The sequence below is a fragment of the Haliotis asinina genome, chromosome 6, assembly GCF_037392515.1.
Source record: "Haliotis asinina isolate JCU_RB_2024 chromosome 6, JCU_Hal_asi_v2, whole genome shotgun sequence".
Taxonomy (NCBI): domain Eukaryota; kingdom Metazoa; phylum Mollusca; class Gastropoda; order Lepetellida; family Haliotidae; genus Haliotis; species Haliotis asinina.
In genome coordinates, this window is record NC_090285.1 from 2,179,179 (window position 1) to 2,203,208 (window position 24,030).

At 45.8% G+C, this 24,030-nt stretch overlaps 18 non-coding genes across 18 annotated transcripts; 9 read left to right on the forward strand and 9 right to left on the reverse strand.

The window, feature by feature from the left end:
* Positions 1-30: 30 nt before the first annotated feature.
* On the forward strand, positions 31-101 carry Trnag-gcc (transfer RNA glycine (anticodon GCC)). Its single transcript has one exon. It is a non-coding gene; the product is annotated as a tRNA-Gly (tRNA).
* A 478-nt stretch (positions 102-579) lies between these two features.
* Trnag-ucc (transfer RNA glycine (anticodon UCC)) lies at positions 580-651 on the reverse strand. The gene has a single exon. It is a non-coding gene; the product is annotated as a tRNA-Gly (tRNA).
* Positions 652-968: 317 nt separating this feature from the next.
* Trnag-gcc (transfer RNA glycine (anticodon GCC)) lies at positions 969-1,039 on the forward strand. Its single transcript has one exon. It is a non-coding gene; the product is annotated as a tRNA-Gly (tRNA).
* Positions 1,040-1,525: 486 nt separating this feature from the next.
* On the reverse strand, positions 1,526-1,597 carry Trnag-ucc (transfer RNA glycine (anticodon UCC)). Its single transcript has one exon. It is a non-coding gene; the product is annotated as a tRNA-Gly (tRNA).
* A 317-nt stretch (positions 1,598-1,914) lies between these two features.
* Positions 1,915-1,985, forward strand: Trnag-gcc (transfer RNA glycine (anticodon GCC)). The gene has a single exon. It is a non-coding gene; the product is annotated as a tRNA-Gly (tRNA).
* Positions 1,986-2,471: 486 nt separating this feature from the next.
* On the reverse strand, positions 2,472-2,543 carry Trnag-ucc (transfer RNA glycine (anticodon UCC)). Its single transcript has one exon. It is a non-coding gene; the product is annotated as a tRNA-Gly (tRNA).
* A 317-nt stretch (positions 2,544-2,860) lies between these two features.
* On the forward strand, positions 2,861-2,931 carry Trnag-gcc (transfer RNA glycine (anticodon GCC)). Its single transcript has one exon. It is a non-coding gene; the product is annotated as a tRNA-Gly (tRNA).
* Positions 2,932-3,418: 487 nt separating this feature from the next.
* Positions 3,419-3,490, reverse strand: Trnag-ucc (transfer RNA glycine (anticodon UCC)). The gene has a single exon. It is a non-coding gene; the product is annotated as a tRNA-Gly (tRNA).
* Positions 3,491-3,807: 317 nt separating this feature from the next.
* Trnag-gcc (transfer RNA glycine (anticodon GCC)) lies at positions 3,808-3,878 on the forward strand. Its single transcript has one exon. It is a non-coding gene; the product is annotated as a tRNA-Gly (tRNA).
* Positions 3,879-4,365: 487 nt separating this feature from the next.
* Trnag-ucc (transfer RNA glycine (anticodon UCC)) lies at positions 4,366-4,437 on the reverse strand. The gene has a single exon. It is a non-coding gene; the product is annotated as a tRNA-Gly (tRNA).
* Positions 4,438-4,754: 317 nt separating this feature from the next.
* Trnag-gcc (transfer RNA glycine (anticodon GCC)) lies at positions 4,755-4,825 on the forward strand. Its single transcript has one exon. It is a non-coding gene; the product is annotated as a tRNA-Gly (tRNA).
* Positions 4,826-5,311: 486 nt separating this feature from the next.
* On the reverse strand, positions 5,312-5,383 carry Trnag-ucc (transfer RNA glycine (anticodon UCC)). The gene has a single exon. It is a non-coding gene; the product is annotated as a tRNA-Gly (tRNA).
* Positions 5,384-5,700: 317 nt separating this feature from the next.
* On the forward strand, positions 5,701-5,771 carry Trnag-gcc (transfer RNA glycine (anticodon GCC)). The gene has a single exon. It is a non-coding gene; the product is annotated as a tRNA-Gly (tRNA).
* A 487-nt stretch (positions 5,772-6,258) lies between these two features.
* Trnag-ucc (transfer RNA glycine (anticodon UCC)) lies at positions 6,259-6,330 on the reverse strand. The gene has a single exon. It is a non-coding gene; the product is annotated as a tRNA-Gly (tRNA).
* A 317-nt stretch (positions 6,331-6,647) lies between these two features.
* Positions 6,648-6,718, forward strand: Trnag-gcc (transfer RNA glycine (anticodon GCC)). Its single transcript has one exon. It is a non-coding gene; the product is annotated as a tRNA-Gly (tRNA).
* A 410-nt stretch (positions 6,719-7,128) lies between these two features.
* Positions 7,129-7,200, reverse strand: Trnag-ucc (transfer RNA glycine (anticodon UCC)). Its single transcript has one exon. It is a non-coding gene; the product is annotated as a tRNA-Gly (tRNA).
* Positions 7,201-7,517: 317 nt separating this feature from the next.
* On the forward strand, positions 7,518-7,588 carry Trnag-gcc (transfer RNA glycine (anticodon GCC)). The gene has a single exon. It is a non-coding gene; the product is annotated as a tRNA-Gly (tRNA).
* Positions 7,589-23,731: 16,143 nt separating this feature from the next.
* Positions 23,732-23,803, reverse strand: Trnag-ucc (transfer RNA glycine (anticodon UCC)). Its single transcript has one exon. It is a non-coding gene; the product is annotated as a tRNA-Gly (tRNA).
* Between the last annotated feature and the right edge of the window lie 227 nt (positions 23,804-24,030).

The window sequence follows — 24,030 nt, forward strand, 5'->3', positions numbered from 1 at the left end:
GAAGCTAAGAAAAGGCACTGTTAGTGTGAAGCATCGGTGGTCTAGTGGTAGAATACTCGCCTGCCACGCGGGTGACCCGGGTTCGATTCCCGGTCGATGCACACTCTTTTGGTTTTTTTTTGCGCCTCTGGGGGTTGAAAAAGAGGCCTCCAAACGCGTGTCTCCTGGTAAGAACACCTAGTCTGTGACGCAATGTGATTGTTGTCAGTGATGTCACGTTTCTGTGACGTCAGGACATTGTGAGGTCACAGGTGAGTCTTTCTATATATATCAGAACGTTGGAATGAGAGAACGTGTCCATTTACATTGAAGTTGATGTAAGGACGGAATGTTGTGCAGCTTTTAGCATTGTCCCACAACAATCGGTGTCAGGCTGTCAATGAAGCAGTAATACCGTCAGTTCTACGTTGGATTACACACAATATTTCACTTCACAGCATGGCTGAGATAACAGAAAGTGTCCACAGCAAATTATATATATCAACATGATGTATAGTCATGGAGTAATTCATTTGTACTTTCTTCAGTCAGAGATGAACTCGACGTTTCTCTAGCTATGTTCCTGCAGGAATAAAAAGTTGCGTCGGCCGGGAATCGAACCCGGATCGACTGCTTGGAAGGCAACCATGCTAACCTTTACACCACCGACGCTGACCATGCTAAGCTTTGTTGAATAGGCATCTTAATGAAATTTGCTGATTGATTGGCCACGCTTCGAGGCACGCCACTAAACGAGACGGCTTACGTCACAAACTGAATGAAATTGGGCTTTGGAAATGTATTTCTGTCTTATGCAACGAGGGTCTACAATCTACGAAGCACTGATAACAAATTGTATTTAAATGAAGAGGACACTGCATTTGCATCCATATGGAGTAAATGGACACGTCAACTGAACACTTCCTCCTTGCCAGCTGTCTTCTTTAACTTAAGAATGAGAAGCTAAGAAAAGGCACTGTTAGTGTGAAGCATCGGTGGTCTAGTGGTAGAATACTCGCCTGCCACGCGGGTGACCCGGGTTCGATTCCCGGTCGATGCACACTCTTTTGGTTTTTTTTGCGCCTCTGGTTGTTGAAAAAGAGGCCTCCAAACGCGTGTCTCCTGGTAAGAACACCTAGTCTGTGACGCAATGTGATTGTTGTCAGTGATGTCACGTTTCTGTGACGTCAGGCCATTGTGAGGTCACAGGTGAGTCTTTCTATAGATATCAGAACGTTGGAATGAGAGAACGTGTCCATTTACATGACTCCATTTGAAGTTGATGTAAGGACGGAATGTTGTGCAGCTTTTAGCATTGTCCCACAGCAATCGGTGTCAGGCTGTCAATGAAGCAGTAATACCGTCAGTTCTACGTTGGATTACACACAATATTTCACTTCACAGCATGGCTGAGATAACAGAAAGTGTTCACAGCAAATTATATATATCAACATGATGTATAGTCATGGAGTAATTCATTTGTACTTTCTTCAGTCAGAGATGAACTCGACGTTTCTCTAGCTATGTTCCTGCAGGAATAAAAAGTTGCGTCGGCCGGGAATCGAACCCGGATCGACTGCTTGGAAGGCAACCATGCTAACCTTTACACCACCGACGCTGACCATGCTAGGATTGGTTGAATAGGCATCTTAATGAAATTTGCTGATTGATTGGCCACGCTTCGAGGCACGCCACTAAACGAGACGGCTTACGTCACAAACTGAATGAAATTGGGCTTTGGAAATGTATTTCTGTCTTATGCAACGAGGGTCTACAATCTACGAAGCACTGATAACAAATTGTATTTAAATGAAGAGGACACTGCATTTGCATCCATATGGAGTAAATGGACACGTCAACTGAACACTTCCTCCTTGCCAGCTGTCTTCTTTAACTTAAGAATGAGAAGCTAAGAAAAGGCACTGTTAGTGTGAAGCATCGGTGGTCTAGTGGTAGAATACTCGCCTGCCACGCGGGTGACCCGGGTTCGATTCCCGGTCGATGCACACTCTTTTGGTTTTTTTTGCGCCTCTGGGGGTTGAAAAAGAGGCCTCCAAACGCGTGTCTCCTGGTAAGAACACCTAGTCTGTGACGCAATGTGATTGTTGTCAGTGATGTCACGTTTCTGTGACGTCAGGACATTGTGAGGTCACAGGTGAGTCTTTCTATATATATCAGAACGTTGGAATGAGAGAACGTGTCCATTTACATGACTCCATTTGAAGTTGATGTAAGGACGGAATGTTGTGCAGCTTTTAGCATTGTCCCACAGCAATCGGTGTCAGGCTGTCAATGAAGCAGTAATACCGTCAGTTCTACGTTGGATTACACACAATATTTCACTTCACAGCATGGCTGAGATAACAGAAAAGGTCCACAGCAAATTATACATATCAACATGATGTATAGTCATGGAGTAATTCATTTGTACTTTCTTCAGTCAGAGATGAACTCGACGTTTCTCCAGCTGTCTTCCTGCAGGAATAAAAAGTTGCGTCGGCCGGGAATCGAACCCGGATCGACTGCTTGGAAGGCAACCATGCTAACCTTCACACCACCGACGCTGACCATGCTAAGCTTTGTTGAATAGGCATCTTAATGAAATTTGCTGATTGATTGGCCACGCTTCGAGGCACGCCACTAAACGAGACGGCTTACGTCACAAACTGAATGAAATTGGGCTTTGGAAATGTATTTCTGTCTTATGCAACGAGGGTCTACAATCTACGAAGCACTGATAACAAATTGTATTTAAATGAAGAGGACACTGCATTTGCATCCATATGGAGTAAATGGACACGTCAACTGAACACTTCCTCCTTGCCAGCTGTCTTCTTTAACTTAAGAATGAGAAGCTAAGAAAAGGCACTGTTAGTGTGAAGCATCGGTGGTCTAGTGGTAGAATACTCGCCTGCCACGCGGGTGACCCGGGTTCGATTCCCGGTCGATGCACACTCTTTTGTTTTTTTTTTGCGCCTCTGGGGGTTGAAAAAGACGCCTCCAATCGCGTGTCTCCTGGTAAGAACACCTAGTCTGTGACGCAATGTGATTGTTGTCAGTGATGTCACGTTTCTGTGACGTCAGGACATTGTGAGGTCACAGGTGAGTCTTTCTATATATATCAGAACGTTGGAATGAGAGAACGTGTCCATTTACATGACTCCATTTGAAGTTGATGTAAGGACGGAATGTTGTGCAGCTTTTAGCATTGTCCCACAGCAATCGGTGTCAGGCTGTCAATGAAGCAGTAATACCGTCAGTTCTACGTTGGATTACACACAATATTTCACTTCACAGCATGGCTGAGATAACAGAAAAGGTCCACAGCAAATTATACATATCAACATGATGTATAGTCATGGAGTAATTCATTTGTACTTTCTTCAGTCAGAGATGAACTCGACGTTTCTCCAGCTGTCTTCCTGCAGGAATAAAAAGTTGCGTCGGCCGGGAATCGAACCCGGATCGACTGCTTGGAAGGCAACCATGCTAACCTTCACACCACCGACGCTGACCATGCTAAGCTTTGTTGAATAGGCATCTTAATGAAATTTGCTGATTGATTGGCCACGCTTCGAGGCACGCCACTAAACGAGACGGCTTACGTCACAAACTGAATGAAATTGGGCTTTGGAAATGTATTTCTGTCTTATGCAACGAGGGTCTACAATCTACGAAGCACTGATAACAAATTGTATTTAAATGAAGAGGACACTGCATTTGCATCCATATGGAGTAAATGGACACGTCAACTGAACACTTCCTCCTTGCCAGCTGTCTTCTTTAACTTAAGAATGAGAAGCTAAGAAAAGGCACTGTTAGTGTGAAGCATCGGTGATCTAGTGGTAGAATACTCGCCTGCCACGCGGGTGACCCGGGTTCGATTCCCGGTCGATGCACACTCTTTTGGGTTTTTTTTGCGCCTCTGGGGGTTGAAAAAGAGGCCTCCAAACGCGTGTCTCCTGGTAAGAACACCTAGTCTGTGACGCAATGTGATTGTTGTCAGTGATGTCACGTTTCTGTGACGTCAGGACATTGTGAGGTCACAGGTGAGTCTTTCTATATATATCAGAACGTTGGAATGAGAGAACGTGTCCATTTACATGACTCCATTTGAAGTTGATGTAAGGACGGAATGTTGTGCAGCTTTTAGCATTGTCCCACAGCAATCGGTGTCAGGCTGTCAATGAAGCAGTAATACCGTCAGTTCTACGTTGGATTACACACAATATTTCACTTCACAGCATGGCTGAGATAACAGAAAGTGTCCACAGCAAATTATATATATCAACATGATGTATAGTCATGGAGTAATTCATTTGTACTTTCTTCAGTCAGAGATGAACTCGACGTTTCTCTAGCTATGTTCCTGCAGGAATAAAAAGTTGCGTCGGCCGGGAATCGAACCCGGATCGACTGCTTGGAAGGCAACCATGCTAACCTTTACACCACCGACGCTGACCATGCTAGGATTGGTTGAATAGGCATCTTAATGAAATTTGCTGATTGATTGGCCACGCTTCGAGGCACGCCACTAAACGAGACGGCTTACGTCACAAACTGAATGAAATTGGGCTTTGGAAATGTATTTCTGTCTTATGCAACGAGGGTCTACAATCTACGAAGCACTGATAACAAATTGTATTTAAATGAAGAGGACACTGCATTTGCATCCATATGGAGTAAATGGACACGTCAACTGAACACTTCCTCCTTGCCAGCTGTCTTCTTTAACTTAAGAATGAGAAGCTAAGAAAAGGCACTGTTAGTGTGAAGCATCGGTGGTCTAGTGGTAGAATACTCGCCTGCCACGCGGGTGACCCGGGTTCGATTCCCGGTCGATGCACACTCTTTTGGTTTTTTTTGCGCCTCTGGGGGTTGAAAAAGAGGCCTCCAAACGCGTGTCTCCTGGTAAGAACACCTAGTCTGTGACGCAATGTGATTGTTGTCAGTGATGTTACGTTTCTGTGACGTCAGGACATTGTGAGGTCACAGGTGAGTCTTTCTATATATATCAGAACGTTGGAATGAGAGAACGTGTCCATTTACATGACTCCATTTGAAGTTGATGTAAGGACGGAATGTTGTGCAGCTTTTAGCATTGTCCCACAGCAATCGGTGTCAGGCTGTCAATGAAGCAGTAATACCGTCAGTTCTACGTTGGATTACACACAATATTTCACTTCACAGCATGGCTGAGATAACAGAAAAGGTCCACAGCAAATTATACATATCAACATGATGTATAGTCATGGAGTAATTCATTTGTACTTTCTTCAGTCAGAGATGAACTCGACGTTTCTCCAGCTGTCTTCCTGCAGGAATAAAAAGTTGCGTCGGCCGGGAATCGAACCCGGATCGACTGCTTGGAAGGCAACCATGCTAACCTTCACACCACCGACGCTGACCATGCTAAGCTTTGTTGAATAGGCATCTTAATGAAATTTGCTGATTGATTGGCCACGCTTCGAGGCACGCCACTAAACGAGACGGCTTACGTCACAAACTGAATGAAATTGGGCTTTGGAAATGTATTTCTGTCTTATGCAACGAGGGTCTACAATCTACGAAGCACTGATAACAAATTGTATTTAAATGAAGAGGACACTGCATTTGCATCCATATGGAGTAAATGGACACGTCAACTGAACACTTCCTCCTTGCCAGCTGTCTTCTTTAACTTAAGAATGAGAAGCTAAGAAAAGGCACTGTTAGTGTGAAGCATCGGTGGTCTAGTGGTAGAATACTCGCCTGCCACGCGGGTGACCCGGGTTCGATTCCCGGTCGATGCACACTCTTTTGGTTTTTTTTTGCGCCTCTGGGGGTTGAAAAAGAGGCCTCCAAACGCGTGTCTCCTGGTAAGAACACCTAGTCTGTGACGCAATGTGATTGTTGTCAGTGATGTCACGTTTCTGTGACGTCAGGACATTGTGAGGTCACAGGTGAGTCTTTCTATATATATCAGAACGTTGGAATGAGAGAACGTGTCCATTTACATGACTCCATTTGAAGTTGATGTAAGGACGGAATGTTGTGCAGCTTTTAGCATTGTCCCACAGCAATCGGTGTCAGGCTGTCAATGAAGCAGTAATACCGTCAGTTCTACGTTGGATTACACACAATATTTCACTTCACAGCATGGCTGAGATAACAGAAAAGGTCCACAGCAAATTATACATATCAACATGATGTATAGTCATGGAGTAATTCATTTGTACTTTCTTCAGTCAGAGATGAACTCGACGTTTCTCCAGCTGTCTTCCTGCAGGAATAAAAAGTTGCGTCGGCCGGGAATCGAACCCGGATCGACTGCTTGGAAGGCAACCATGCTAACCTTCACACCACCGACGCTGACCATGCTAAGCTTTGTTGAATAGGCATCTTAATGAAATTTGCTGATTGATTGGCCACGCTTCGAGGCACGCCACTAAACGAGACGGCTTACGTCACAAACTGAATGAAATTGGGCTTTGGAAATGTATTTCTGTCTTATGCAACGAGGGTCTACAATCTACGAAGCACTGATAACAAATTGTATTTAAATGAAGAGGACACTGCATTTGCATCCATATGGAGTAAATGGACACGTCAACTGAACACTTCCTCCTTGCCAGCTGTCTTCTTTAACTTAAGAATGAGAAGCTAAGAAAAGGCACTGTTAGTGTGAAGCATCGGTGATCTAGTGGTAGAATACTCGCCTGCCACGCGGGTGACCCGGGTTCGATTCCCGGTCGATGCACACTCTTTTGGGTTTTTTTTGCGCCTCTGGGGGTTGAAAAAGAGGCCTCCAAACGCGTGTCTCCTGGTAAGAACACCTAGTCTGTGACGCAATGTGATTGTTGTCAGTGATGTCACGTTTCTGTGACGTCAGGACATTGTGAGGTCACAGGTGAGTCTTTCTATATATATCAGAACGTTGGAATGAGAGAACGTGTCCATTTACATGACTCCATTTGAAGTTGATGTAAGGACGGAATGTTGTGCAGCTTTTAGCATTGTCCCACAGCATTGGCTGAGATAACAGAAAAGGTCCACAGCAAACTATACATATCAACATGATGTATTGTCATGGAGTAATTCATTTGTACTTTCTTCAGTCAGAGATGAACTCGACGTTTCTCCAGCTGTCTTCCTGCAGGAATAAAAAGTTGCGTCGGCCGGGAATCGAACCCGGATCGACTGCTTGGAAGGCAACCATGCTAACCTTCACACCACCGACGCTGACCATGCTAAGCTTTGTTGAATAGGCATCTTAATGAAATTTGCTGATTGATTGGCCACGCTTCGAGGCACGCCACTAAACGAGACGGCTTACGTCACAAACTGAATGAAATTGGGCTTTGGAAATGTATTTCTGTCTTATGCAACGAGGGTCTACAATCTACGAAGCACTGATAACAAATTGTATTTAAATGAAGAGGACACTGCATTTGCATCCATATGGAGTAAATGGACACGTCAACTGAACACTTCCTCCTTGCCAGCTGTCTTCTTTAACTTAAGAATGAGAAGCTAAGAAAAGGCACTGTTAGTGTGAAGCATCGGTGGTCTAGTGGTAGAATACTCGCCTGCCACGCGGGTGACCCGGGTTCGATTCCCGGTCGATGCACACTCTTTTGGGTTTTTTTTGCGCCTCTGGGGCTTGAAAAAGAGGCCTCCAAACGCGTGTCTCCTGGTAAGAACACCTAGTCTGTGACGCAATGTGATTGTTGTCAGTGATGTCACGTTTCTGTGACGTCAGGACATTGTGAGGTCACAGGTGAGTCTTTCTATATATATCAGAACGTTGGAATGAGAGAACGTGTAGTAGTATAGGGAATGACAGTTCTGGCTCACTTTCAAGAAATGTCTCTACAAAGCCTTATTTAGTAAATAAGGCTTTGGTTGGACCCTTAGCTCTTGCTACTATTACCCCTACTATAAAAAAGTTGGCGGTAATTACTGTGCCTTGGTAGGAGGTAACACTGTGCCGTACGGTACGATCAATAATTCTTCTCTTACAAATCCCCTACCCGGCCTATGTCACGTTTACCTCGATGAAACAGTTTAACGTGAACTGCCTATGATCTCTTTGGTGTTCGTAATAAAGGCTTGTTGGGCTTTTTGTATCCCCTGTTCTATGTACTTTTTTTTCTCATCCTCGCTGATAGCAGACTTACGAGACTTGGACCGAATATCTTGTTTCATTCCGTTATATTTTGTGAGTTCAGAGAGGATTGAACGAAACTCCTCTTCTGAGATCTTACTGTCAGAGAGTGCCGTGGAAATACGCTCACTCACTGTGTTGAGCTTTGTTTCGGCCAGAACCCTGATCTCGTCGTGTTTCAATGCCTTACGATGCAGTCTGCGTGATATCAACTTAAGCGCCAATCCTGCCAACCCTGCCACCCCAGCTGTTATTTCAAAACCTAGCACTATAGGTGCGGCCACGATGGTGGTTAACAACCCAACGCCTGCCGCCCCTAGTCCCATGCTGGTTAAGGGTAGTGTCAGCCCCGTCCACGATATTGAAAGCTCTATTGTACTTCTTACATAGTGCTTTCCGCGTGTCACGGTCTTGTTCTAGTTGACGTTTCACATCACATAACTGCCTCAAGCGGAACCCATCTACGGTTTCCAGCGTCTTCGCTACTTCCTCTACGACTGGGTACAGACCCATCCTATAATATATATTTTGAAAGATATTTTAATTGGGTTTCAGTTAATACTCTATAAATGAATTTGAAGTCTACAAGGTCTAGACTCCCAGTCAGGGTAATAGGTGAGAGGCTAATAGAATTTCCTGTTGTAATAAAAACCCCACTGAGGTTTATTAAGCGGTTTATAGGACCCGTGGTATCCTGTTGTATAACAATGCGACAATATTGACCATGGTGTTCTTTATACCAGTGTATTGACACCCCGGGTAAAATTTGGTGTACTCGTGAGGTGTTTTCCTGGTTAAAGAAGACTTCTATGATGAGTGTGAAAGGGGCTGATATGCTAGGAAGATATCTGCTAAATGTTAATTTATTGTGTGGATAAGCACCTAACCCCTTTTTTTCGTAACCAGTAGATGGTAGGTGTACTAATGCCCTCTCCGGAATGAAATCCCCGGCCCAGATGCCGTTGTTCCTAATCTTAGTGATCCAATCATTTTCGTCTATTGTGATATAAGGTGAGGTGATTGTTAAGTTGATCAGCCATTTGGGCTCTTTAAAATCTGATAACGACACCCGTCTGTACACGTTGTCTTTGAAGTGTAGGATGTATAATTCATCTTCCTCACCAGGCTGATAGAATCCCTCCGTATCTCCTAGGTCTTTAAGCGTAGTGTTGGGATGATGACTGGTCATTATTATATTATTATGATATAATTTCCAACTGGTTTTCTGATAATAATTCAGGGGTTAACTTCATACCCATGAAGTGTATGTTGTCAGGCAGGAAGATATTGATTAGTGATATCTTATTTTCCACGATCACGTTGACCCCCTGCAGACTGGTCTTGGAGCCGACACCCACCCGCACGTAAACGTTGCAAACTTGATACTGGTGTCGTTTCACCCACCCGAGTTTGATCCCCTTCACGATCTCGACCTCATTCACCGATGGTTCCCCTAGGTAGACTTTGATGATCAGTGTTGAGTTTGCCGGTAGACTCTCTAGTATCTTGACCACGCCTTCGAATTCAGACACCAACTGCAATTTCACGTTTTGTATGGCTGGTTTACTCGATAGCATGTGGGCTGCTATAGTGTTGACTGGGCTGACGACTACGCTACGTCTCTGAGTTGGGACATAAGCCACGAGCAGAATTCCATTGTTCACGACTTTGTTTAGGTGGTTGTCTTTGTTATCAGTGAACACGTAGGGGGAGACGAGTCTAATATTGATAAACCAGTCGTTCTCGGGTAAGAACACCCACTTATCATCTTCGGTGAAGACGAGCATATATGGTTTGTTTTTGACGACGGTAGTGCTCTCAACATCGTCTAAGTCGAACAGTTTACCTCCGAACGATGGGTATATTACCCAATTATTATCACCGGTGTTGACAAGGGAGTACTTAGTGTTTACTGTTGCTCTTGTGGTATCTATCATATCACTTAGGGTTCCACCGGAGGGGATTTCAACGCGTTTGTAAATGTTGTTTTTCAGTTGCAAGGCATACGATTTACCATCTACTCCGGGAGCGTCGAAACCGCGTGTGTCTCCGAGGTCGGAGATCCCGATATTGACGCATTTTTTCACTCCGGGCCCTTGTGCGCTGGTCATGTTACATGAAGTGTTAAGCTGAGGTATCCTATATTTACAGGATTATGATTTATATCTAACACCGATATTGTCAGCTCAGGTATGTTGCCCTGGGTTAATCTCTTATACTGCCGTGGTGAAAACGACTCGGTTCTACCGTCGTTGAATTTCTCAGTTTTCACCGGCACTGCTCTCAGTATAGTGGAAGGGTGACCTCCTTGAATGTTGTACGTTGTGCTCACCTGATGAATGTACAGCTCTCGGTACGGTACTAGGTCGGGTAACTTCGTGCCTGTGACGGTTGTTGTTGGTTTTATCTCGTCAGGAGACATACCGAGTATCCTCGCTAATGGTCGGCCTAGCCTCAAGGAGGTTCTTCCGTTGTTGATTAACACCACTGTACCGTTTGAGTCGTTCATCTTGAGTTCGGCTCCCAGGGGTTTGAAGACCTCGTCGTTTAGAGAGCACACGCTGTAGTAGCCGTCAGTTATCTGGCTGCGAGTTCCACTAACAAACAGCTTATTGTTGCTGATATTAATGTTAGTCCATTGCGGTAGGTAGGTGATATCGCAGAGTGCGACTTCGAGTTGACCTGACGTGTTATCGATCGCGTGCGTCAGCTGAACGGCCTCACCGCTCGTTATTCCTGGAAGTGTTATGTACATATTATAATATATAATTTATATATTATAATATGGATTTAGCACACTTGAAAATCGTGGTGAATGCAGATGGTACGGGGTTTAAAACAACCTTTATTAATATCTTTGAAAACTATGTCGTGTCCGTTAATAACGCGCAGGCGGTGGTAAACTGGAATCAAAACCCAATGCAGTTTTGGCAGAACCAACTCAACTTTGCTGTGTGGTGTGCGACGACAGGGTCGGGTGTGACACCAGACTACGGTATAGATGAACTGAGTAAGGCGGTTATTTTGTTTCATATTTATTATCAAACGAGACGAATATTGAAGGAAATAAGTGCTCCTCTTCCCCAAGATAAAGCGTGGAGTATGACGAATAACCCCTATGATAGACGCGCTTATGAACGTATTTGTGGGGAGTTTGAGATTCCAACGAATAAAGACTTTCGCCTTCCTGGTGTGAACCATGGTCTCGGTATAGTTCTCGTGTACTTCTACAGGTCCGGAACATATCAGGCCGGTTCTAAAGATGGTTCATACAACCCAAACCGTCATACATTTGCAGGCCCCACAACGAATGAAAAGATCCATGTCAGCTGTATAAAGCAAACCAATCCTGATGCAGCCACAGCCTGGACTAAAATGATCTCAAAAACATCGAAAGAATTCACTCGTGCTGGTACAATACGCTTGAACGACTCGATTCGAACGTACGTGTGGGCGCTGTTGGGTGCGCAGGCGCAAACGCGTTTCAACATCATAGGTAAGGGAGCTGCTTTCGACACTCAGAAACAGTTCGTTGCCAACGTTGATGATACTATCAATTCTCCAGTTGATCTCCCGCGGGCCATCGACCGTTACCAAAAAGCGTTAGAAAACGCCAGATCGAAAGTCAATTACGTGTTCGGCGTGGGGTTGTATATGGCTCCGAGTGATATGCAACTGAGAATAAAAAAAGTGGTGAATTATAACAACAAAATAGTCATAGCCACGGCGGGCCAAAAGTTGGGTATCAACCCCGATATTAACGCCCACCATATCCCACACACCCAACCACGTGAAAAGGGTATAGTGGCGCCACCCCCGGAGCCTAAAGTTCATGTGTCCCCCACACACCCCTATATTCATGTGGGGGTACCCCCCTATCAGCAGCATATTGATAATAAAACAGCCCTAGTGGTTGGTGGGGTAGCTTTGGGACTTATTTGGTTAAAGATTTCTTAGCCGCTACGTACACCAGACCCGCCACGGCGACGATGGCTGCCCACAGGTTTTAACTGAGCCACATGGCAGTTTTAGACAGAGCGCTCAACAACCACGAGACGATGCTACCCAGGATGCCGGGAAGGGCTTCGGCGGCTTTACCAGCCAGTTTAGCTAGGCCTTCCCCGAGTTTTTTAATCCAGTCTTTAACACCCCCATCGCCACTTGGAGTTCCCCCGCCGCCGGCAGGACCCACAGGGGTTCCCCCCGTCAGTGACACCACCAGGGTTGATATGATGAAACCCAATGCAGTCAGAATGCTGGCGATGGTGATCCCTTGCTCCCGGAACAATATCCGAATCCTGTTGGCTAAAGTTGTATCCTCATTCAGTATTCTATCGATTGTTTCCCGAATGCGACTGATCTGGGATCGAAGCTGTTCACGATTCGAGGAAGCGGATTCCAATCGTGTACGTCTCTCGTCTTCTAAATCGCGTAGTCGTTCATTGATACGACGCTTCATATCATCGTTTTCAGTTTCGTTGAGTTTGGTTTTTTCCCTAGCGATGTGCTCGTCGATTTCGTTCAGTTTCCCCATGTTGTTCACGAGTTCTCCACGCACGCATTTCACGGCTTCGTCTAAGCCGCGCAGTTCCCTTACCGGAAAGTCAAACCCCGGTAACGGTTTGTCCCAGTAGGTGCTCAACAGTTTTTCTATGCTGTCTGAGGCTTCTGTAGCACGCTGTGGTGTCATTTCATCTCTAGTGGTGAGGTGGGATCTGGTAGCTTGCAGATCTTCTTTAACGGCCTTAGGTATTGCACCACCGTAATCATTCATGTTTAGATTTTTACGGATAAATTCGACACCATGGCGGCTGGCTAGAGTTGACAAGGCCAGTGGTTTTTTATTGCGCTTGTTAACGAGGTCAACCCCTGGGTTAGACTTAAGACGTAGAACACCCTTTGTATCAATAAAAAAATTATCAAGGTATCGGCCCTGTGGATCAACGTAGTTTTTATCACTTCTTAAACTTTCGTAATAATCATCTACCGTTGTTGCCAAAAGTTCTTGGTTCAATGATGAACTAGTAAATGAGGTCTCCTGCTCATCATATGCCTGGGCACTAGCGCCCGGCATCTCCGTCATATCTATATCTTCATCCATTAGTATTTAAATATATTTTATTTATATATAACAATGTACGGCAGAAAATTAGATCCTTTCAGAAGATTGAGAAAGCCATTAGGTGCCAGAGCCGTGCGCCAGTCGGTGACCATCACCAACAATCCCAGCAAGATAGACCAGAATCAAACTCTGCTGGTTAGATTTCCAAACCTTGGTGAGAATGACCTCATTGTACCAGGCACTGTTCGACTGGCGTTCAATATCACGTTGACCTCTGACAACGACAAACGCGAGCTAGTGCGGAACGTGGGTCGAGCTATCATCAAGAAAACGACCGTCAAGATAAGCGGTAACGAGGTGCTGAGCATCGACGACAGCGACGTGTTTCACTGCTACAAGGATCTCTGGAAAAGCGAGGGAGAACGAGTCAATGATGTGTACCAGGGCATCAGCAAATCAACCCGGGCGCGCATAGGATACGTCTTCACGACAGACCAGCAAGACAAGCTATCGGACGGTGAAAAGGCCATCGCTCTAGCATACGGGAATCGATTCTGCGTGCCGCTCGACTTCGAGTTGCTCACGGGACACGCGCCGTTTTACCAGGCCGCGCTGGGTGATAGGCTCGAATACGAGCTCACGTTTAACGACTATAGCAAAGTAGTGCGTACACCGAACGGTGATGAGGCTAGTTATACCATAGACAACATCTCTCTGGAGTTCGACATGGTCACTAGCCCGGAGCTGGCCAGGCAGGTTCGAAACCAGTATTCTGGGAAGATGGCCATCCTGTACGATCGCGTACTGAGACATATACATATGGAAATTAATTAAGCAACACCAAATTCAAAGACACATAAAAACTTAACAAAGTTTAACGAAGTAATTTTGATGATTGATTATTCAATTTTGATGTATTGACATACAGCATGAGCTTTTCATGGGTTGATATGACGCGCGTGAAGCTTGCACAGCGCACGTGCATTGCTTTAACCTCAACTTTCGAAAAATGCACTTTTTCCCTGGGGTGTTTACAAGCGCAGGTTGTCGATTGCATTCGGTTTTTCATTCATTTCAATGTCATGGCACGTAGGAAATTATCAGAGGCCACTCGTTGGCAAATAATCGGCATGAGGAATGCTGGTATGTCTCTAAGACAAATCGGGACTCAAATCGGACGACATCATTCCATAATTTCAAAACTTTTGAAAAAATACCGGGCCACTAATGAAGTTAAAGACCTGCCTAGACCAGGAAGACCCAGGAAGACCACAGTCCGGGAGGACAGAGCTTTACTGAGACTTGTACGGCGCAGGTCCTTCGACTCGAGCTCTCGGTTGAGACAGGAGTGGCTTCCAGGGAGACCCATCTCGAACAGGACTGTTCGGAATCGTCTGAAAGCTGCAGGATACCGGGCAAGGAGGCCAATCAAGCGACCCAGACTGTCTCCAGCCCATAAGGCAGCCCGACTGGCCTGGTGTAATGACCGTTTGCACTGGAACATTGCCTCTTGGAGGAAGGTCCATTTCTCAGATGAGAGCCGGTTCTTGCTGCACATGGTGGACGGTCGTACTCGGGTCTGGAGGCAGAGGAACACAGCAATGGCTCCACGGAACATCCAGGAGACTGTGGCCTTTGGGGGAGGTTCCGTTATGGTATGGGGGTGCATTTCCATGAACTGCAAGTTGGATATCATTACCATCCGTGGCAACCTTAACGGTGTTCGTTACCAACAGGAGGTTCTTGACAGGGCTGTGGTACCTCATTTTGAGAACCATCCTCTGGCAACGAGACCCATATTTATGGACGACAATGCTAGACCTCACAGGGCGCATGCTGTAAATGATTTTTTGCGGCAAAATGCAATTGACAGAATTCCATGGCCTGCCATGAGCCCTGACCTCAACCCCATTGAACATTTGTGGGACTTTATTGGCCGTCGTGTGAGGCAGACAGACCCACCAGTCCATAATCTCAACGAATTGACGGCTGCCCTGCATGAGGAGTGGAACAGGATCCCCCAGAATCAGATCCGGAGACTCATCCAAGGAATGAGGAGGCGTCTGGAATCGGTGGTGCGTGCGCAGGGAGGACACACTAGATATTGATGAAAGTCGGTGTGCAGACTCTCAGATGACTGTTCTTTCTTTCCATGTGACATTTGTGTTAATACACCTGACAACAACGTCTGTGGATGAATAGTAAATTGTGTCCATTTTTTCATGAATTTAAGACAGTTTTAAGAATTTGGATTTCGTTGCAATAAAGCAAAGTCTTGATACTTTTTCCCTTTAAGTTGTTTGTCAGAGATCGTCTGTTGAATAAAAAAGTGTCAAACTATATCAACCCGGCATATTTTGATTGTCAGAACACTTCAAAGTTGCTCCAATAGAAAAAATTGGGGTGTTGCTTGATTAATTTCCAGGTGTATAGATCAGTCGTGCGAGATAAGAGTGACACTGTGTGGAATATCAACCTGAACGTGCCGGCGCGATCGATGAAAGGTATCCTGGTCGTCCCCGTGGAGGATTACGAGCCATTCCGGAGGGACAGCGAGAAGTTTTTCAACCCCGAGATTGAAAAGGTGGAAGTGACTATCGAGGGCGTGCCCAACCAGCTGTTCAGTCATGGTATAAGACCACACCAGCAGTGGGATGAGATAAAAAAGCTACCAGTGGGGGATTACATAACAAAGGACCTGGACCTCGGCTCCGTGCAGATCGGTGAATACCTGACCACCAAGTACGCCTTATGGTTGGACATGCGATCCACGGATGATGATAAACTGCACGGTAGCGGGCGTCGTATAGATAACGGCAGCGAAGGGATAACCATCCAGATTACTAAGAAGGCTCAAACCGCTGGTAAGTTGAAATTATATCTGTACGTTATTATGGACGCGCAACTTAATATAGACAATGGGAGATTCGTGCAAGCCATCTACTGATGGGGGGTACCCCCACCTCCCCACTGACCCACACTGCGCTATCATATGCGGGCAGACTGGCTGTGGGAAGACCGTTTTCGTGTTGGATATGTTGGAGGGTTACTACAAGGATGTGTTCGATAACATCGTTATCATGTGCCCTACTCTGAGCATGAATAAAACGTACGCGCGACCTTGGGTGATGACTGACCCGGACGTACATAAAATCGACCCTGGAACACGCCTGCAGGACTGGTTGAAAGCTCTTCACGAGAAATTTAAAGGGGAACCGACGCTGTTCATACTGGACGACTGCAGCGCTAATCGCGAGATAACAAAAAAGAGAGACATGCTATCGTACCTGGCCTTCTCCGGCCGGCATGCAAATCACAGCGTCTGGGTGCTAACGCAGAAGTTCAACTCGGTGTTGAAAGACCTCAGGGAGCAGACGCGATGGGTGGCCTTATTTCACTGCAAGGACAGGGATTCGTTTGAGGAGTGTTTGAGAGAGAACGATGTGATGAGTAAATTAGAACGGGAACGGGTGAAGAAACAGCTCGCTGAAACTAAACACGCTAAGCTCGTTCTAAAAACCGACCAACCAGTAGCATATATAGTATGCTAAAGCTAAGCAAAGCTAAGCATAGCTATGATATTTGAAGTGTTTGTCGTGTGCAACTTAACCTTCATTTCTCTGTGTTTTGCCTGTATCGGGTATTATATAGTTAAAACTAAATCTTACTTGTTATATTATAAGATGGAGTGTGAGGAATTGCTCGAACAGTTGGTACCTGGGGGTGTGGGGGATTCCCCCATGCGAGAGAAACTGGTGGCGTTGGCTGTTGGCGGCAAAGCCAAACATTACTTTGGAGACTACACTCCGGATAAAATTAACAAAATGTCAGCCGAAGAAATCGATAAGCTGTACGCTAGATACGAGTCCCGGCTCGGAGCAGAAATGACAAAGACAATAGGATCGGCTATGACCCAGATATACACCGGTATTGTATCACACTTCCTTCCCATTCCACCAGAGCGCCGACTTTACCTGTGGGAGGACCTCGAGAAAGACCCTTTTATCGAACACGCCGTGAGCTCTATCAGCTGCGGGCTGTACCACAAATATGGTATGTTGTTGGCTCCAGTGACGGCGGCGATTATCACGGCAAAACATTGTCAATTTGAGAGAAAGAATAATAATAATAGTATAGATGGATGCTGCACAGGAACCAGTGAGGGAAACCCCAGTGGTGGTACCCCCCACACCCCCAACAGTGAGGGAAACTCCACTGGAGGAAACCCCCACAGTGAGGGAAGTGACCCCTTCACAAACAGTAACCAGACAGAAGAATCCTAAGAGAGTAGCTGCCGGTAAAAAACGGTGGTGTAACCAACATAAAGTGACCAACCCAACCCGACTGTTGTTGGCTGTAGGTGTAACTGCTGCCTTGGCTATCTCGTGGTTATACGTGGGGGTACCCTCCCACAGTGAGCCACCACCCAACAGTGAGCCCCCCACCCCCACGGTAGACCCGCATATCATGTTATAATTTTAATATTTTTATATCATATACATAATGTCTGAGGGGAAAACGTTCGTCAACGACGCATACCACGCCACAGTGGTCGCCAGTCTAGCCGTAGGGTACGCTCGGTTGACTAAAATGGTGCTTAAACAACCAACTATCAAGCTAGATTTCAACCTACAGGATATGGGTATGCTCATAATGAACCTTGGTATGGCGATGGCCACAAAAGACATCCTAGTAAAACAAGGGATAATACCTGATAATATAATGAAATAAATATAGGATGGCCACGATAGCTATGATGGTCGGTGGGGCGTTAGTGAATGCCCTGGCATTTTCCGGGAGTAATTTCCTCTTCTCGAAACTACGAGATGATCACGCGGCTGAAATACAGGAAGAAAGGAAGCGACACGATCTCGCTACTCCAGAGGATCGATTTTATTAACGAACAGCTCAAGCGTGAAAACCATGCCATTAAAACATTCTACGATGTCGATGAAGCAATGAAAGAATACTATCTACTAACTGGTAAACAATTGGAACCGCTCAATAAACCCACACTCGCTCAGTACTACACACCATCCAAGGGACAAATGAATCGTGAACTGGGCTTCATAGTGTTGGGTATAGCAGCTACTGCGTTGGTTGCGAAGCAATTAAACTAAAATACCTTTATAAGTAAACATGAGACCCGCTCCATACCGATGCGAATACATACTTATGGGGAAGACCGAGGCCTGTGGTAGGAAATGCAGGAATCAGGGGTTCTGTTGTTTCCATATGGGAAGTCCTAACTACACGTGTTCTGTGTGTGGTATCGGGGTTAAAGGGCACTACTGTCTATGTAAAGCTCACGGAGCGAACGTAGTCAGACATCAACTCATCTACGAGAATAAAAAAGGCTACATAAAAGAACGTAGGCGACTGCTCAAGATAGCCACTTAAGAGTTACCTCCCCTTACTGTGAACCAATTAGACATTAGTTCTCTTAGGTGTAAACACGATGTCTACTGTAAGCGAGCTCAAGCGGGTCGCAAAACAGAGAGGTGTGATCGGGTATTCTAGAATGCGGAAGTCAGCATTGTTGAGATTACTAGGTTTAGAAGCCCCTCCTACGGTAAAACAATTAAAAGCTCAAGCAAAACAGCTTGGACACACGGGTTATTCAAACCTGGGGAGAGCCGGGTTAACCGCATTGTTATCACATGCCCCCGTAGCACGTCCCACTGTAAAACAACTGAAAGCCGAGGCACACGATTTGGGTTTAGGCGGGTATTCCCTTATGAGAAAACCACAGCTTTTAGAATTATTACGGCAGAATAGAGCTATTGACCTACAGTTCGTGAGCACTGAGCGCGCTGTAGGTAACTATTTGAGAGGTTGGCGCATGCACGTTGATAGAAACATAGACATTATAGATATCAAGCCTCTGATAGCTGATAAGGTCAACCAGGAACTAAATAATCTAGGAAGTATCAAGTTTCAGATCACAGTGAAAATGTCGCTCGATAAGCAGATTGGGGGCCCCACAGGGGCCACTGAGTATGTTCAGCCTTACTTCCGAGGTCAACAAGAGGTCGTCACACATGCAGAGACCATTGACGCATCAATCGATACAAGTTTTCAGCAGATACGAGAATACCTAGAACGCTATACACACTTGGGGTCCGGGTGGGCTGTAGATAAAATCGATAATGTCTATCTAGACATAGCTAACTACGTGCCGTTCAGAGGCGGGTCATACCTAGCCTTGCCTCCCTACTATAGGAACAAACATGCCATAGTAAACGTTAAGAATAGAGGAAACAATTGCCTTAGGTTAGCTATCAGGTCAGCCTTATTTCCAGCTGGCAAGAATTCAGATAGGCTTTCTAGTTATCCCCAAGACGATGGGCTTAATTGGGATGGTATAGATGAACCCACCCCCATATCCCAGATCACTAAAGTAGAAAAACAGAATAATCTGGCTATAAATGTCTTTGGGCACGAAGGTAACACAACAATAGTACACAGGGTCAGCCCGGTGAAGGATCGCCAAGTTATCAATATATTCATGATCCAACTAGGTGAAAAGTATCACTACACGTGGATAAAACATCTCAGCCGGTTGTTGCACGACCAGTCGAAACACGATGGGGAAAAACACTTTTGTGTACGATGCCTACACGGTTTCAGTCGAGCTGATTTATTAGAATCCCACCGGGATGATTGCCAAGGTGTGGGGCAGACGGCCATACGAGTCGACATGCCTAAGGAAGGTGAAAATATCCTAAAATTCAGTAACCACAAGAACCAAATGTCTGTACCTTATATTATATACGCCGACTTCGAAGCCTTAGTTGTGGGTGGGGATTCCCCCACACCCCCTAGTGGGGGTAGCTTCACCCACAAGACACAAGAGCATAAAGCCTGTTCGTTTGGATACATTGTCGTCCGTTGTGACGGGGAAACGAAAGCTCCGGTAGTGTATAGGGGCCCTGACGCGGCTGAAAGGTTTCTAAAGTGTTTGCAGGAGGAAGAAAAAATTATTAGGAATGCATTGTATAGAATCGCTCCCATGCGTATGACCCGAGCCGACAGGCTAGCCCACGCTAGTAGCACTAACTGTCACGTGTGCGACTCACCACTTAACGGTGATTCGGTGAGAGATCACTGCCACATAACTGGTAAGTATAGAGGCGCCGCTCACAACGCGTGCAACCTCAAGCTTAAAATCAACCCTAAGACAATAAACATCCCCGTTGTCTTTCACAACTTGAGAGGGTACGACTCACACTTGATCATGCAGGCCATCGCGAAAATCGATGGTAATATAACGTGCATCCCCAACAACATGGAGAGATACATCTCCTTCAGCTTAAACAGACTTAGGTTCATTGACTCGTTTCAGTTCCTCCTGTCGTCACTCGACAGTCTGGTCAAGGCCAACAATACCTTCCCTATCACCGATCGATACACAGACGCCGAGACTAGACCCCTGCTTATGAGGAAGGGTGTGTACCCCTATGAGTACATGGATAGTTGGGACAAGTTCACCGAGACCAGACTACCCCCTATTGACTGCTTTTATAGCAAGCTGAATGAGGCGTCCGTCTCACGAGATGATTACTCGCACGCGACTAACGTATGGAATAAACTGGGTTGTAAGAACCTGGGTGATTATCACGACCTGTACTTGAGGACAGATGTACTGCTGTTAGCCGACGTGTTTGAAACGTTCAGGCGGACCTGTTTAAAGCAGTATAGACTCGACCCCGCATGGTATTACACCAGCCCAGGTCTGTCGTGGGACGCCTTGCTTAAAAAGACCGGAGTTAATTTGGAATTGCTCACAGATTACGACATGCACCTATTCATTGAGAAAGGCTTGCGAGGTGGGATTTCCATGGCATCCAAACGATACGCGAAAGCAAATAATCAATACGTGAAAGGTTACGATCCTAACAAACCAACCAATCACATTCTATACCTCGACGCAAACAACCTGTACGGCTGGGCCATGAGCCAGTATCTACCTACAGGGGGATTCGAATGGGTACCCCACGTTGATGTTATAGAGGTTGCACCAGATTCGAACAAAGGGTATATCCTCGAAGTTGACTTAGAGTATCCCAAGGAATTACACACATCGCACAACAGCTATCCCCTTGCACCCGAACGTATGAGGGTTAACCCAGACTGGATGTCTGAGTACCAACATAACTTGTCAGGTGGGTGTGTGACAGACGTTGAAAAACTCGTGCCTAACTTAATGAATAAGACCAAGTACATCGTTCACTATCGCAACCTACAGCTGTACCTGTCGTTGGGTATGAGGCTGACCAAAATACACAGGGTGCTCATGTTCGACCAGAGTCCATGGATGGAGCCCTACATCAGAATGAACACAGACCTACGAAAAAAAGCCACCAGTGATTTTGAGAAAAATCTCTACAAGCTCATGAATAACTCGGTGTTTGGTAAGACTATGGAAAACCTGAGGAAACGCGTAACCGTGAAGCTGGTTAGATCTAGTGAGGAAGACAAGCTCAGGAAATTGATAGCCAGTCCGGCATTCAACCGTAGTAAGATATTCACAGAAAACCTGGTTGCCCTACACATGAAGAAAAGCCACATAAAATTCAACCGGCCTGTTTACGTGGGGATGAGCATCCTCGATTTATCCAAACACCTGATGTACGACTTTTACTACAACGAGCTCAAGAAACAGTACGGCGACAGTTGTGAAGTGCTGTACACTGACACGGATTCCCTGCTGATGGAGGTTCGAACCGAGGACGTGTACGAGGACATGAAAAAACACCTTGATTTATACGACACCAGCGATTACCCTAAGACCCATACCCTACACAGCACGGTAAATAAAAAGGTCCTAGGTAAGATGAAGGACGAGTGTGCTGGCACGCCCATAGCCGAGTACATAGGTTTGAGACCTAAGATGTACTCCATACTGAAAGCCGACAATAGTGAGATCCGGAAGGCTAAGGGGGTTAAGAAGTATGTGGTGAAACAACACATCAAACACGCCAGATTCAAGGAAGCCCTGTTCAAGACCCGTACCTTTAGACATAAAATGAACACACTTAGAAGTGATGGGCATAAGATATACGGACTGACTATAAACAAGACGTCCCTGTCGCCTATGGACACGAAACGTTGGATAGCTATTGATGGTATAAACACATATGCGTATGGACATGAAAAAATTTGAGGCTATTTACTACAGCCCGCGTGGGTACTGGAAAGGAGCTAGCGCAGTAGATAAGCTAGCTAAAATAGCGCGAGTACCCCCGGAGGAAGCCAAAGCGTGGCTTGAAAAACAAGCCCTGTGGCAGATCTATTTGCCGGCACCACGCTACGTGCCTAGAAGGAGGTTCGGTATTAACATACCTAATAGCGTTCACCAGGCAGACCTACTGTTCCTACCCCACGACAAGAGGTACAAGTATGCCTTAACCGTAGTTGATATAGCCAGTCGTTACAAGGAAGCCGAACCCTTGACCACGAAAGATTCGGCCCAGGTAGCCAGAGGATTCGAACGCATATACAAACGCAGCCCATTGACGTGGCCAACAGAGCTGCAAGTTGACCCCGGATGGGAGTTCATGGGTGCCGTGTCACAACTGCTAGCCAAACACGATACAAAGGTCAGGCGTGGCACGGCCGGAGCCCATCGCAGCCAAGCCATAGTTGAGAGATTTAATAGGACTTTGGCTGAGCGCTTGTTCGGCTATCAGTATGCTAGGGAGATGGCCACCCCTGGAAAACGATCGACTGAATGGGTCACGAGGTTACCCAAGGTGGTGTCGGCAATCAACCATGAAGTCACCCGTCTCACCGGTAAGAAACCGGCAGACGCTATCAAACTAAAATCAATAGTTGCAGAGTCGGCCGCTCCATTGCGTGGGAAGGAGAAACAGATACCAGATAGGGCCCTAGTGAGGTATCTATACCAGCCAGGGGAACACGAGGGCGATAGCCGTAAGCGAGCCACCGATCCTATATGGTCAGTCAAAACTTACAACATAGATAAAGTGGATATGAAAGCCGACGAACCTAACTTGTACTACTTGAGGGATGGGCCGGGTAGGGGGTTTGTAAGAGAAGAATTATTGATCGTACCGTACGGCACAGTGTTACCTCCTACCAAGGCACAGTAATTACCGCCAACTTTTTTGTAGTAGGGGTAATAGTAGCAAGAGCTAAGGGCCCAACCAAAGAATTATTTAGTAAATAAGGCTTTGTAGAGACATTTCTTGAAAGTGAGCCAGAACTGTCATTCCCTATACTACTCGTGTCCATTTACATGACTCCATTTGAAGTTGATGTAAGGACGGAATGTTGTGCAGCTTTTAGCATTGTCCCACAGCAATCGGTGTCAGGCTGTCAATGAAGCAGTAATACCGTCAGTTCTACGTTGGATTACACACAATATTTCACTTCACAGCATGGCTGAGATAACAGAAAGTGTCCACAGCAAATTATATATATCAACATGATGTATAGTCATGGAGTAATTCATTTGTACTTTCTTCAGTCAGAGATGAACTCGACGTTTCTCTAGCTATGTTCCTGCAGGAATAAAAAGTTGCGTCGGCCGGGAATCGAACCCGGATCGACTGCTTGGAAGGCAACCATGCTAACCTTTACACCACCGACGCTGACCATGCTAAGCTTTGTTGAATAGGCATCTTAATGAAATTTGCTGATTGATTGGCCACGCTTCGAGGCACGCCACTAAACGAGACGGCTTACGTCACAAACTGAATGAAATTGGGCTTTGGAAATGTATTTCTGTCTTATGCAACGAGGGTCTACAATCTACGAAGCACTGATAACAAATTGTATTTAAATGAAGAGGACACTGCATTTGCATCCATATGGAGTA